This window comes from Nothobranchius furzeri, chromosome 2 (genome assembly GCF_043380555.1).
Source record: "Nothobranchius furzeri strain GRZ-AD chromosome 2, NfurGRZ-RIMD1, whole genome shotgun sequence".
Taxonomy (NCBI): Eukaryota; Metazoa; Chordata; class Actinopteri; order Cyprinodontiformes; family Nothobranchiidae; genus Nothobranchius; species Nothobranchius furzeri.
The window spans coordinates 9,201,787-9,215,571 of NC_091742.1; positions in this window are offsets into that span (position 1 = coordinate 9,201,787).

Consider the following 13,785-nt stretch of genomic DNA (forward strand, 5'->3'; position numbering starts at 1 on the left):
AACTCCAACATGAATTTTTGTTCTATGAGCAATAACATCACCTTCACTTAGACGAAAACATGCTAGATCAGAGAAAGGCTGATTTAGCATGATGACTTTAATTATTTTACAGGTTATTGCTCAGCCTTCTGGTCCTGTTCACACACACACACACACACACACACACACACACACACAAGTGTTGGTGAGTGGCTGTATTTGACTGTTGATGCTCCGTGTGTTTTTTATTTCTGCAGTGAGCCAAACACACCTCAACAAATAAGATAAAATCCTTCAATTCCCAGCGAGAGTTACAACAAACAATTCAAGAGATTGTTGCAATTGAAAAGAAAAAAGGAAGAGATTATGTGAGCTTATGTGTTCATGTTGGAGTGACATTAATGCAAGCTTGCTTCATCTTTGTTTAGATATATTCCTGTATTTGGGGAAGATGGTGCCATGGCTATAGAGAGATCAGAGGGAAAAAGACAGATCAGGTTTAAAACAAACCCCTGGCAGAGCAGGACTTTTGAGAAAGCTTCCTCTAAAGTCCACGCGGAACTGGGCAATTATTTCTGACACACAGTCTGAGCTTCGTATAGCTTGGTTTTCCAGCATCAGCTGAACTTTGATCTTTGTTGTGCTTACCTCCACAACATGCTTCTGAAGGGCTTGGGTTCTGAGAGGAGGCCAAAGTAAAAACAGCATCTGTTTCACCACGGAGCTCTTGCAGAGAGAGGGTCATCCTAGAGTTTAAATCTTGCTGCAGGGACACTTTGGTGGTACTGGAGAAAAAGTTTTAGAAAAATTACAATCTTACTCTTGAATGGCTTCAGTCCAGAAAAACAGAGTCAACATCTCACAGGACCGATGAGCTATCGGCCGGTTAGATCCAACCAAGAACAAGGGACACTGCTGTCTTCTCAAATCAGCTCAAATCTAAAAAATTCATAGCAGTTTGTGCAAATGTTATTTAATAAAACTTTACACTGCTATTGTATTCACATTAAAATATTAAAGGTGTGGAGCACTGAAACATTTTTTATCTGTTATTTCTGATTATAATCATCATGATGAGTGTTTCACGCAGGCTGGACAATACAATAGTCTCCTACACCTATCTCCTGCTTTCTGATAGAAGATAGACAGTGACACTCTAGAATTAGAAAAGCCTGAAAGATCTACGTCACACTGTCACTTAACATTCATGGACTCACCCATCTTGACTAGCAGAGAAGGTAGAGTAGAAGCTAACCATTAGAATTAGTAACTCCACCACACAGCAGAACTCCCCCTGGCTTGTGTTATTTGTGGGGAAAAAACACCAACTTTGCAAAGCAAACTGACTCATTGGTTGAGTCTAGGGATGGGCGATATCGAAAAATCACGATCACTATTTTATCAAGATTTTTCTATTGACAATTCAGACGTTTTGCAAGTTATTTACCAGGAAAATACATTATTTTAAAATCATCCCTTCACAGAAAATAGGATGAATGAATGAGTGATTGACAAGCATCTGCAGCACTTGATGTCCTCCTGAGGAGCCAGTGTAAATCAGGTGTGCTGAAGCACAGACAGGTCAGTGTGCCCAGAGGACCAGGGTTAGGAAACACTGACACACACAGACCACCATTCCTAGAGACCACTGAAAATGTATTGATTAAACGAGTGAATCACCCCTTTAAATGGCCTTGACCTGCTGTTAGCTCACAGTTTAGCTCTCTCTAGCATTAGCAAAGAGCTAAGCCAGATTTTTTTAAATTCTGGATATTTTAGCTTTGCTGACAAATATTGAACAGAGTTTGTTCTGCATATTGTGTGATTATGTAAAAAGCAGGGGAAGACTGGTTTAATCCGGTTAGTTGAAAAAGATCCAAGACTTGAGTGAAACATTTTTTAGCTAGTTTAAAAAATTTGTGTTTTCTTATAAAATGATACATTTCAACTTCCTTTTAAAATAAAATGCACAAACCTGAATCATCATAGCTGGTGTTGTCATTCTTTTGTGGTACGCTTAGTCCAAAAACTTCTATACCAAGGCATGCTAATTTGTGCTAATGTGCTGCTTCTTCTTCTTCTTCTTGGGAAACTCAGGCAGGCTTTATGAACGCTGGTGCCTCTCTGGCGGGCTTTAGTACTGCTGTTCCATTTAACCGTTTTCTTTGACCAAGGAAGGACAGTGTCCTTGTAAGCAAGTCGCCTGGCCTTGCAAGACATCGCCTCGCAAGGCAAGGCGCCTTGACATTGAGAAAAACCCAGGGTGTTTCTCAATGCCAAGGAACCTCGCCTTGATGTCTTGGCCCCACCCCGGTTGCCTAGGAGATAAATCATCAGGAACCGCCAAGACGTGTTCCAATGTTCATGTTCTACTGAGGCGTGTGTTCTCCATTTGTTAGCCTTTTAACTGACTGAGCGAGGATACACAGGAGGTGTCTTGAAGCCTAGCCTTGGTCAAAAATTTCCCAGAATACACCGCAGTATTTTTAAAAGGATGGTGGATCAGAAGCTGGCAACTACTTCGGGGGCAAATATCAAGTTTAAAAGTAAGTCAACTAATTTCTAATGTTTTTTAGAGCCAAAGAAGTTATCTATGGTTGGTTAGTTGCTTAGTAGTTGCAGCTTCGGTAGCTAGCGGGTAGTAACTCACTTATATATTTAATTTAACAAAAATATACACAATTTAAAAAGTAAAAGGCTTGTTAGGAATACATATAAAACATAACATTATCACCCATGTCACGAAATGTTATGTGACCGCCATGGAAGCCGTGGTCACGTGATGCAAGTCTGTTCCATTTAATTGTTTTCTTTGACCAAGGAACGGGCAGTGTCCTCGTAAGCAAGGCGCCTGGCCTCGCAAGACATTGCCTCGCGAGGCCAGGCGCCTTGACATTGAGAAACACCCTTAGACCCGCTCCTTATGTGCTTTAGACCAGATTTGCAGTCTAATGAACGGTTCCCATGAAAGAGCCATGAATCCCATCACTAATTTTCAGGGTTATATGATACAAAGCCACCAATATTTTTCAAAGACTAGACGTCTTTTTATTAATTTTCAACAATGTTTCGATGGATATTTCCAGAGATTAATGGTAAAAAAAAACATACACATAGAAATGGAAACTAATAATGCTCTTCTGTCATGAGAAACATCAACATTTAAAAAACAGGACTGATTTGCTTAAACTGAATCGGTGATATTTAGAATGTTGGATCATAGTTGCATCATTATGTAATAAGCTGCAGGACACCTGGGTGCTTTTAAATTATGTTCACTCATTCCTGCACACAGCCCATCATCTGTCGTCAAATCAAAAAGTACACCTTCAAAGTCGTGTCACCCTTTACAGTTTGCCTTTATACCGAGGGGCTCTCCTTCCAATTAATCCCAATTTGACGCCACTTGAGACGTCTGAGATTTTAAAAATTAAATCTAATCGCACATGTCGTATGTCATTTACCATTATAGGTGTGCTTTAGATTAAAAAAATAAAGAGAAAGTATTTTAATTTTGAAATACTGTAGCTGATGAAATGTTGGAGAATTCTGTGCCAACGTTAGCAAGACGATGGCACTGCTGGCTCTGCTGCAGCTGAGTTCTCTTAATTAAATCTCTTTAATGCCATTGAACAGTAGTATCTGCAAAAAAATTAATACTTCCACCAAAGAACAAGCTGGACATTTAATGAATAAACCCCTGGTTGAAAATTAAAGTGATCAGACCCTTCCTGACGCTGACCCAAACCAAATCTTTGGACCACGGCTAATTGCTAAGCTGAAGACAGGATATGACTATGGTTTGAATAGATCCAGTCAGCACAAGTGGCTGGGCGAGGGAGGTGGTGGTGGTGATGGGAGGAAGTAAATGGCAAACTTGGGAATAGAATAAATTATCTGCTTCTGCCTGAACAGCAGATCACCTTTCGGAGACCCTCGGCACGTGGGACTCATCCATAAATCAACACGAGCTGCGCATCAGGAATGTAATTGTGTTCTCTCCATATGTAATAACTCAGTAAAAGCACTTTCTGCATCTGCATGTGATTTACTGGGTATCCATGACTTCCTCAAGCTCCCTAAACGAGAAGATGAAGGTGGTATTTTTAAGTACTAGCAGACTCCGGACCAGCTTTACTGCTTATTTGTCCAAACACTTCACCCAACGGTTGCTCTCGGCGTTTCACACTTGTAAGCTTCTTCTTTTCTCGCAATGTAATGACTTTTGTCACCATGCAACCATTCAGCTGCATAACTCTTTGTGCAGTAATCTATATGGAAATCTCTGACTGATTCCACCACACAGCCACGCTCGTATTGGACAACGGTGCTGCTGAAAGAAGTGAAAATCCATCACATAAACGGCAACATCCTCGTTCATCAACTAAAACTAAAGGAAGTTTTTACTCTACATTTATTTTTGTTCCTTTCCAAACAAAGGAGACTGTTTCAGTACAATTTGTGCTGAATTATCAGTAAAATGTGATAGAAAATATTGCTCATTTACATTTCTGAAGGACACAAGTGCTTGATTTCATGCTGCGTCCATGGATGCAGCTCTGCAGAAACATTTTTGTACAATTAAAGCCACCTGGATTCCTAAATTATCACATTTTGAGGCATATAGGTAATTAGAAATATCTGAAACAACTTGGGTTTCAACCAGGTTTTCCATTTTCATAACAAACGAGTAGCCAGGACAAATAGAAATGAAATAGACAGAAATGGCCACAAAGCCAAAAACAAAACAGCAAAAACCTCTTTCTCCTGGCAACTCCTTTAGATCGCCCAACAGGAAGTGAATTCTCTCTCTTACATGCGCCTCTTGGCACACACTGCATGGAGCATCGGGTAATGAAGACAATTCCTCCGACATGGCTGCTGGTTGGCTCCCCCCGGGGTGATCCTCTGAACCTCTCGGGAGGGGGTTGGGGCTTCTCCAGCGGTAGTCTCCCTGGGGGTCTCCACACTCCAGGGGAGACCTCTAGATCTCTGGGGCTTGGAAATCCTCCATCTTCTGCAGGTCAGCAGCCACTCATACTCACTGTTGAACACTGCTGTGCAGAAACCTTACACACACAGGCAGGTGTACGCACACGGTGCTCACACAAGTGTGGACTCGGGCATTTTTAACACATAACTTAAGGCGGTGGTTGGCACTAAATACACTATAAATTATTATTAGTGTGCTTCTCAGCAAAAATTGTTACTGTTACTTATTCTCGTGGTTTGCGCAGTGATATTTTGGTTCTGAGGTATTTTTGTGTCCCCCCCCCCCCTCCTCCTCTTTTTCTGCAGGTCTAGAAGCAGATTCTTCGAAGTCCTTTGTTGTTTATTTTTGTTAACTTTTTCTCTTCCCCCACCTCTTCCTTTCGTCTCCCACCTTTCTCTTCCATTTCTGTCTCCGCGTCTATTGGGATTTAAAACAGCCTGAAATATTTCTAATAAAGCTTTGGTATCAGGCGAGGCATTATAGCAGAAGCTATAACGCTCCACCTGTGAGAGCAAAACTGTAAGGCTTGTCTTCGGCACTCAGACATCCATTCTGATTGCTTTACAGCGTAACGGGACACGGGGGAAAATAAAGGAGAGACAATTCCTCATGAAACTTTGACAAGGGTTTTGTGTGGTTGTACCTGGAATCCTGCAGGGTGAGTTACAAATACTTATAACCACATATTTTATTTTCCCTTTAAAATTGGGGATTGAAACTTGCTTTCACTTAAATGACTACATATTTAATTTTGAATTTCAGATCTGAAACAAAAAAATAGCTATAAACTAAGGCTGCTGTTCCAGATCCATATTTATGACAGCTTAGCTCCTTTTACATGACTGCACATAGATCTAGGGTCAGAAAACTGGGTTTGGCTCATCAGGAGGATAACCAGTGAAGCGTTAGTTAACCAGACCTTAACTGTTAGGGTTAGTTAAGCAAGAGAACCTGAACACATCCTGAATGTGTTTGCATCACAGGCTCTTGTTGTTTGATGAGCGCAGCGAAGCATTGAGCTGCTGAGGAGTCTGATATTTACCTCAGAGGGGGTCGATGCAGAGCAAAGCAAACATGAAAGGAGTGTGAACAAACTGCATGTATATTTGTGGAGCACTGCGAAATACTTACGTCGTCATTGTGTCACATGTTAAGAAAAAAACTCATAATTGTGTTAAATTCAGATGAGACAGATTAAATTATTTATTCTGACAGGAACTCTGTCCGTAAAAACTGCATTTTATATTGAAAAAGCATACAAAGATGTTGATTTATGTGCAGAATAAACCCCAATTTGACCAAAATCTACTATAAAAACATCTAACAAGAACAATGTTCATGGTGCATTAAAAGAAATGAGTTGAGCTGCACAAAATCCCCCAGAAATGTTAGTGAGTCATTATTTTGTTGAATAAAATATGATTCATCAAGAAAAGATCAAGTCTGGGAGCCGAGATATGATTGTGGATTTTACTTAAAGAGACAAACTAAAATCAGTTTTACTTCTTTAAATTAGATTTGTTCTTATGTTGGAACATCTGGACTCGTTCCAGCATCGACGCTTTATTTTAATGGCGGACGTTTGTGGAACAGCAGAACCAACCGGGACGGATCATGGCTAAGAGATTAAGGTCATGTCTTTAAAAATTAACAGATGACATTTTCACCACATTTGGCCACAAAATTTTCAAATGAAATATTCATAATGACATTTTTACTTGTATAAAATTAGATTTGAAGGTTTAAAAAAAATCAGGCCGCTGTCAAATGAAAGCAGTTTACCAAAATAAAAGCAGGATGACGAGACATCCAATCACCTGAAGCCAGGCGCGCAGATAGGGTGGGGGACGGGGGGATCTGTCCCTCCCAGATTCAGATCGAGAATGGTATGCTGAAAATCATTTCATGTTTTACATAAAGCATGAGGTTTTGGTTAGTAATTGATTGGAAGAATAACAAATGACTGAATTAAATAGTGGAGTGCCTCTGTCAGTGCGCCCCATGGCAACTGTGGCTACACCGTCACCATCACCATCAGCGTATGAATGTGTGTGAATGGATGAATGATGCACTGTAGTGTAAAGCGCTTTGGAGTCCTTACTCTGAGAGGCGCTATACAAGTGCGGATCATTTATCATTTATAGTGTTGATCAGGCAGAGTTTTGTTGCCAGTGTTCCACTGCATAGTGGCTTCAAATACGTATATAAAAGTGTTCGTTTTTACGTAAATCGTTGGAGGAAATTACACAAACTGACTGAGCTCTAGTTAAGGCGCTTGCAATAGTTTGGGTGTGTGTGTGTGTGTGGGGGGGGGGGGGGGGGTACATTGGAACTTTGTCCCCCCAGTTTGAAAATCCTATCTGTGCCCCTGCCTGAAGCCTTTTGATTGGTAAGACTGTATGATCTTATACTAAAATAAATGTTTTAGTTTTGAATCCAAATAATGCTTTAAATACTGAAATAAAATTACTTTCTTAAATAAGTGTAGCAAAATTTTGATTCATAAAAAACATTACATATTTATTGTGATGAATGCCCCTTTTGTGACAAAAATGTAGCCCATGTTTCTTTTTTTAAATTACTTTACAATTACCTTATGAAGTTTAAGTGTTTCTCAGACATTTAGAGTAATAAATAAAAAACCTTAATAAAGTCCCAGTGCATGACCCGCTATAAAGCCATCATTCACACTTCAGTGCACTCTGCTAGATCCAGCAGGGATCACTACTTACCATTTGTGCAAATAAGAAGGTGTTACTTTTGTAGAGCAAGGTGGATTCATCAGAGAAAGCCCAGGAGGAATCAGCGACAGATTAAGCGACAGAGGTGTGACCAAGTCACTGCTTTGCAAGTCACAAGTAAGTCACAAGTCTTTCCAGTCAAGTCTAAGTCAAAGACAACCAAGTCCAAGTCCAAGTCGAGTCCAAAGTCAATGATGTGGAAGTCAAAGTCAAGTCCAAGGCCTTAACTTAGAATTTTCAAGTCATAATCAAGTCATCTGTCCAACTTCAATTTAATAAGTCAACAGATGCAAGTCAATTCAAGTCGCATGTCTTTATAGATTTTATCAAGTCAAGTCAGAAGTCATTAAAATAATGACTCGAGTCCACACCTCTGTTAACTCATTCGCTGTCAGCCGTTTCCTGATCGGTAAAGCCCTTCGCTGCCAGCGTTTCTCACTGTTTTAACTGTTTTTTTAAAGAGTCACAGAACATTGCGCGCTAGGATGATGTCGACGCCAAAACAACCAAAACAAAGCGGAGACTCTTACATCAGGAAGAATCCGTGCGATTCGAGCTTTATCCATTCTTTCATTATCAGTTGTTGAATTGTGATCGGCAGAAGCTTTTCTGGTTCGCGCCTCACCCTGTTACAGCAGCGGCCCAAAACGATGGATGGACACATGGATGTTCTGCTTCCTGATCACGAGGCGTGTGACGTATGCAAATGAAGATCGACTAGAGATGAGATGTTTGCTCTCATGGTGTAGAGGCTCGTTCCGATGCCCACACAGTAAAATGGTAAATGGTAAATGGCCTGTATTTGACATAGCGCCTTCTAGAGTCCTGGAACCCCCCCAAGGCGCTTTACAACACAATCAGTCATTCACCCATTCACACACACATTCACACACTGGTGGGGATGAGCTACAATGTAGCCACAGCTGCCCTGGGGCGCACTGACAGAGGCGAGGCTGCCGAGCACTGGCGCCACCAGTCCCTCCGACCACCACCAGCAGGCAACGTGGGTTAAGTGTCTTGCCCAAGGACACAACGACAGCGACAGACTGAGCGGGACTCGAACCTGCAACCTTCCGATTACGGGGCGAGCACTTAACTCTTGTGCCACCGTCGCCCCAAAAAATGCAAATGACGACTTAAGTTGTCAATGGCAGTGAATGAGTTAAGCTGAGCCAGCGCCACGGCTCAAATAAAGAGTTTGATTTGAATCTAGTTTTCTGAGCATGTAGTTGCTTTTTTTTTGGCGCGACAGCACCGTCTCTGAACATCATGTCCTAGATTTGAAAGAAGGCGTCTCCAGAAAAGATTGTACACAAGCAGGCCAGATGGTTAATTACAAATTTAGGGTGGTCTTTGGCCCCCACTTGGTCCCAACATAGGGGCACCACTGGTGAGAAACTTTTAAAAGTCGTTCAAAGAGAAAAACTGATCGTTTCATCTTTTTTGTCATAAACTACTTTTTTTCTCCAATTCAAAGATGCAATATATTAAATTTTCATGTCCCCTGATTTGACATAATGTAAATATGAGTCTGGAAAATAAATTAAATTAATCCCAGAGGGAAATTGATTAAAAAACAAAAATAGCACTGCCACTCCACCTCCTTTTCTTTTCCCGCTCCTCTTCAGATCTCTGTCTGCTCGTACAGTCAGGAATCCTGGCAGAGAGATGCTGGAATCGGGGATATAGTCCTGCAACCACGCCTCAGTGAAACACATAACACTGCACTGCCGATACTCTGGCTGAGTCCTTGAAAGGGCTTGGAGTTCATCCATCTTGTTGGCCAGTGATCTCACATTGCCCGTTATAATCGATGGAAGAGATGGTTTGAATTTCCTCTTTCTCTGTCTCCGTTTTGCTCCTGCTCTGCACCCACGCTTCTTGCGTTTTAGCTCATTTGGGATTCGTGGCTTCAGTTGAGGTATTATTTCAGCCTTTCCAATGTTAATCAGCTGCTCCTGATTGTAAACCAGCGTGTTGCCATGGTTACGCATCATAAATGCTCAAAAAGTGGAAAAATAGTAGTAAAAATCCTCTAAGCTTCACAGCACCAGAAACAGAAAAGTAAAAGGTCAAAAAAATAGTTTTTCTTGAGAAACTAGAAGAAAAAATGTCCAAAAACAGGCAAAACTTACATATAGTCAACAGAGCTACTCCAACATGCAGCCGCCCAGAGCAGCGCGGTTCAGGAATGAATCCAGAACAACTATTCTTACTCTGCTGTGATACGTATTTGATATTTTGATTCTATCCAAAGTTTCTCACCTGAATGCCAAACACCAATTTTTCTCAGATTACTTTTTGATTCCTCCTTTCTTCCTCAGCTACTCATTTCCCTCTCTTCTCCCTCCTGTGGTTGGAATCCTGCCAGAGCAACACACACTTTTCTAAGTGAGCACTGTATGTTGTCTCTACTGTTTTTCTTTTATTCTAGCACCATAAACTTGTTATTTCCCCTATTGTCCTGAAGCAGAGGCAGAAATCCTAGAGATGGAGCTTCAGATTCTGTCCAAACGCAGCCAAAACCAGCATGGCTCCTGAACTAATTCCATCTTTGAGGAACCCACAACACTTCATGCTCTCAAGAACTGCAGCAACCCAGTTTCTCCACCATCCATCACTGCTGCATAGCAATTTACCCAAACAGAAAAGTGGTGTCAAAAATGTACGAGCAACTCACAAACTAGGAAAGAAAAATGTCCCCAAACTATACAACTGTGGGGGTGGTGGAAGAGGAGATAAACAACTTTTTGAAGCAGGATCACACGACTGTACATGTCATGGCTAGGCTGCGCGGGTCTCGCCTCTGGAAGTGATACAAGCCAGCTTTCACTGGAGATACACAGTTGCTGCCAGAACGGGCTTGTTAGGAGGCGAGAATGTAAGTCATCAGTGCACGAGATCACGGCTGACAGCGAGACTTGTTAGCTTCAGCGTGGTGGCCAAGAGGGGGGCTCATTAGGGAAAAGCACCAGTAGCCCGGTCCATTCTGACCTCAGCAGATGGCTGCTTTTGTGGCTCATCAAGAGCATTCATCATTAACAAATGGTGGAGAGTGAAATCTAGATTTTTTTTTGCTGGTTAGATAACACAGAAAGCATGAAACTTCAACATTTCTTCACTTTGTTGCCCTTTGTTTTTTGAAACTTGAACTCACTGAGTTTTACTCTCATGGGTGGGGAGGGAGAGAGAGATCCATATTCATCCATCCTCTGGAACAAACCCGGACACATGAATCATGTTGCAACATTGCCCCCTGCTGGTGATTAAAGGCATAACTAACTTAACCACAAGTGTTCAAGACAGGCATTTCTTCCACCCCCAGTGAGTTTTTAGAGGTTGCTAAAAATCACTGCAGTATGGAAATTTGCAATCACAAAAATGGAGAACGTAACCATCAGAAATCACGAATTGTTTATTTGCTTAACTTTTCCACAACTTATAAGACTTTAAAATAACTGCAAACATTTTCAAAAAGAGGAAAACCTAAGGGACTAACACAAAAATCGTTTTTTCGCCCCCCTTTAGAACAGCTTTAATTACAGCTGCAGCGCAGGAGAACATCAAACCCATTAACTTTTACCTTGAGGCTTATTTCACCAGCAAAGATTCATTACATATCTTAAACTGCTCACATCAAAACTTTGATTCATCTGGCATTTAGTGCAACGGGAGAGCCGAGTCAGCGTGTTTAGAGTTGTCCTCCAGTGCTTCTGCTTTTAATTACGTCTCAGCCTACATAATTGATTTGGAAAAAAGGAAAAGATCTAGGTGGAGCTCTGCGGCATTTCAGCCACTGCGTAACTGGTCACCGGGCGTTTCCCCAGTCGCCTGTACCAGTGACCCGATCAACACTGGTTAGGGCAAATAAAGTTTGCTGCATTTGTATCGCACCTTCTTAGAGTTCTAGTTGTTATTCTGTCTGCATTTGGGATAAATAGCATGGAGGTGGAGAAGAAGAAAGTACATGTACTTTTTGTTCTCTTGGACATGAGTCTATCAAGAAGGAAGAGTCAAAGTGTTAAACCCAGTTAGCTACAGTGCTACAAACTCAGTTTCTAATCAACTTCAGAGTTGTCTCTCTCCAGTGGCGAAAACCTGGAACTACATTGTGGTTCTGGTAAACCATTTATTTAAGTGAGAACGCTTTCATCTCACTCCTGAAGCTGGGGAGAAATCACAGTCCTTATGTCCTCAGGGGAAAATATTGAGTAATAGGAGACAAGAGAACTAGATCAAGATTAAGTTTCCACTGTGAACAAATAGATTTACTGAAACTCATTGCAAAAGTGTAATATGCTGCTATAGGCTTAGACTGCTGGAGGACACACAGACCACTTTCCACACTCTGATACTTTCTTCTACAGTCTGCTCTTTAACTGTATTATTTTCTGCAATTTCAGCTGTTAACTTTATTTTCTCTTTAAGTGTTTTTCTCCTCAGAAGAAGCTACAATGATCTTCTGCTGAGCTGTGGTGGCCTCATGGAGGGGGCCATCGTCTAGCACACTGCTACAAACCACTTAACCTTTCTCCCTCTCCTAATAACTTTTTGCTTTCTTTGACATCGGATGTGCTACTACTAGTTTATCCGTTTAATTATAGATCCACTAGGATAAATACAGTAAAGTTTATCTCTCGCCAAATGGAATATTTACTAAGAAATCACAATGTAACCATAGACACATTGCGTGTGTGTGTGTGTATGTGTGTGTGTGTGTGCTGTCTTTTCAATCTCCAGTGAGTCGTGGTGGATGGCTGCTTATACTGAGCCAGGATCCTCTGGAGGTTTCTTCCTGTTAAAGGGGAGTTTACCTCTCCACTGTCACTATACGCTTGCTTAGTATGAGGATTGCTGTAAAGTCACCGACACTAGTAAGTGACTTGATGCAATTTGCTGGGTTCCTTATATATGAAACATTTTTTCTGATTGGCTTAATGAACTTACCTGAATTGGAATGTTTATTATGTGTAGTGCCTTGAGACGACTCTTGTCGTGATTTGGCGCCATATAAATAAAATGGAATTGAATTTCAAATGGTTTCGTGGAGCACATTTATTTTCACATAATCAATTTCACAGGGTTCAAACCACAACTTTCTGGCCCAAAATGTTAGAATAAACTCCGGATTAACTGAAACTCATTGCAAAAGAGTAATATGAGCTAAAAGAACGCCCACATACTATGAAAACCTTAAAGGGAGAGTACAGTTTTGGCTTGTTTTAACACCCCCTATTATTTGTCTGTAGAACCGAAACCAAAACCTGTCTCCTCGCTTTGCGTTCATCTTTGCAACATCTGAAACAGCTTAAACATCCCTAATGCCTTCCTCAGTGTCTAGAGGAGCGATTCATCACTACATTACACAAATCAGTTGTACCCATGTTGTAGAACATGCAGGAAACATGCTGGAAGCAGACTGCAGCACCAGGTATGCCAGCTCTATTTTTCTAACTCCAATAGACCAGCCCAGTGTTCTGACTATACGTGCTAGCGTGTCAGTTTCGATTTTGGTTACAGTATAGAAACACGCTTATTACACGGTTTGTTAAATTGTTGAGATTGCTCAAAAATACTTAATATAATTATTGGCAAAATGGTGTTTGTCGTGATTTATTTATGAAAAAGACCTTGTTTGTCACGATTCCATGAATGACCAAATAATGGGAGAAATTTCTTGTTTATAGTATGATAAATTTACAAGCCAACTGTCAGGTAAACATACAACAAGCAGTAGCACCTCTACAGGTTAACAGCCTTTGACGTAATTGGTCTGCCCATTTCCCCAAAGTAGCAACGGATAGTCGGACCGTCAGCCATTGTAAAGTTTCAAGTGTGTTATTCTGGCCACGGGGGTGAAATGGCCAGGTGGCCTTTCACTAACCATGTAAAGGGTAATTTTAGCACATAGTGGCTCAAGAAAAAGATTTAATATATTAAAAAAAAGTGTCCATTAAATTTTCAGTTGCCTCAAAGTGAACTAGTCCCTCAATAACAGGAATTTATATTTCAAGCAGTTCACAGTAGTTTTTTTTTTTTTTAATTTTATTTGTTTTTTCTTCACGTTATTGC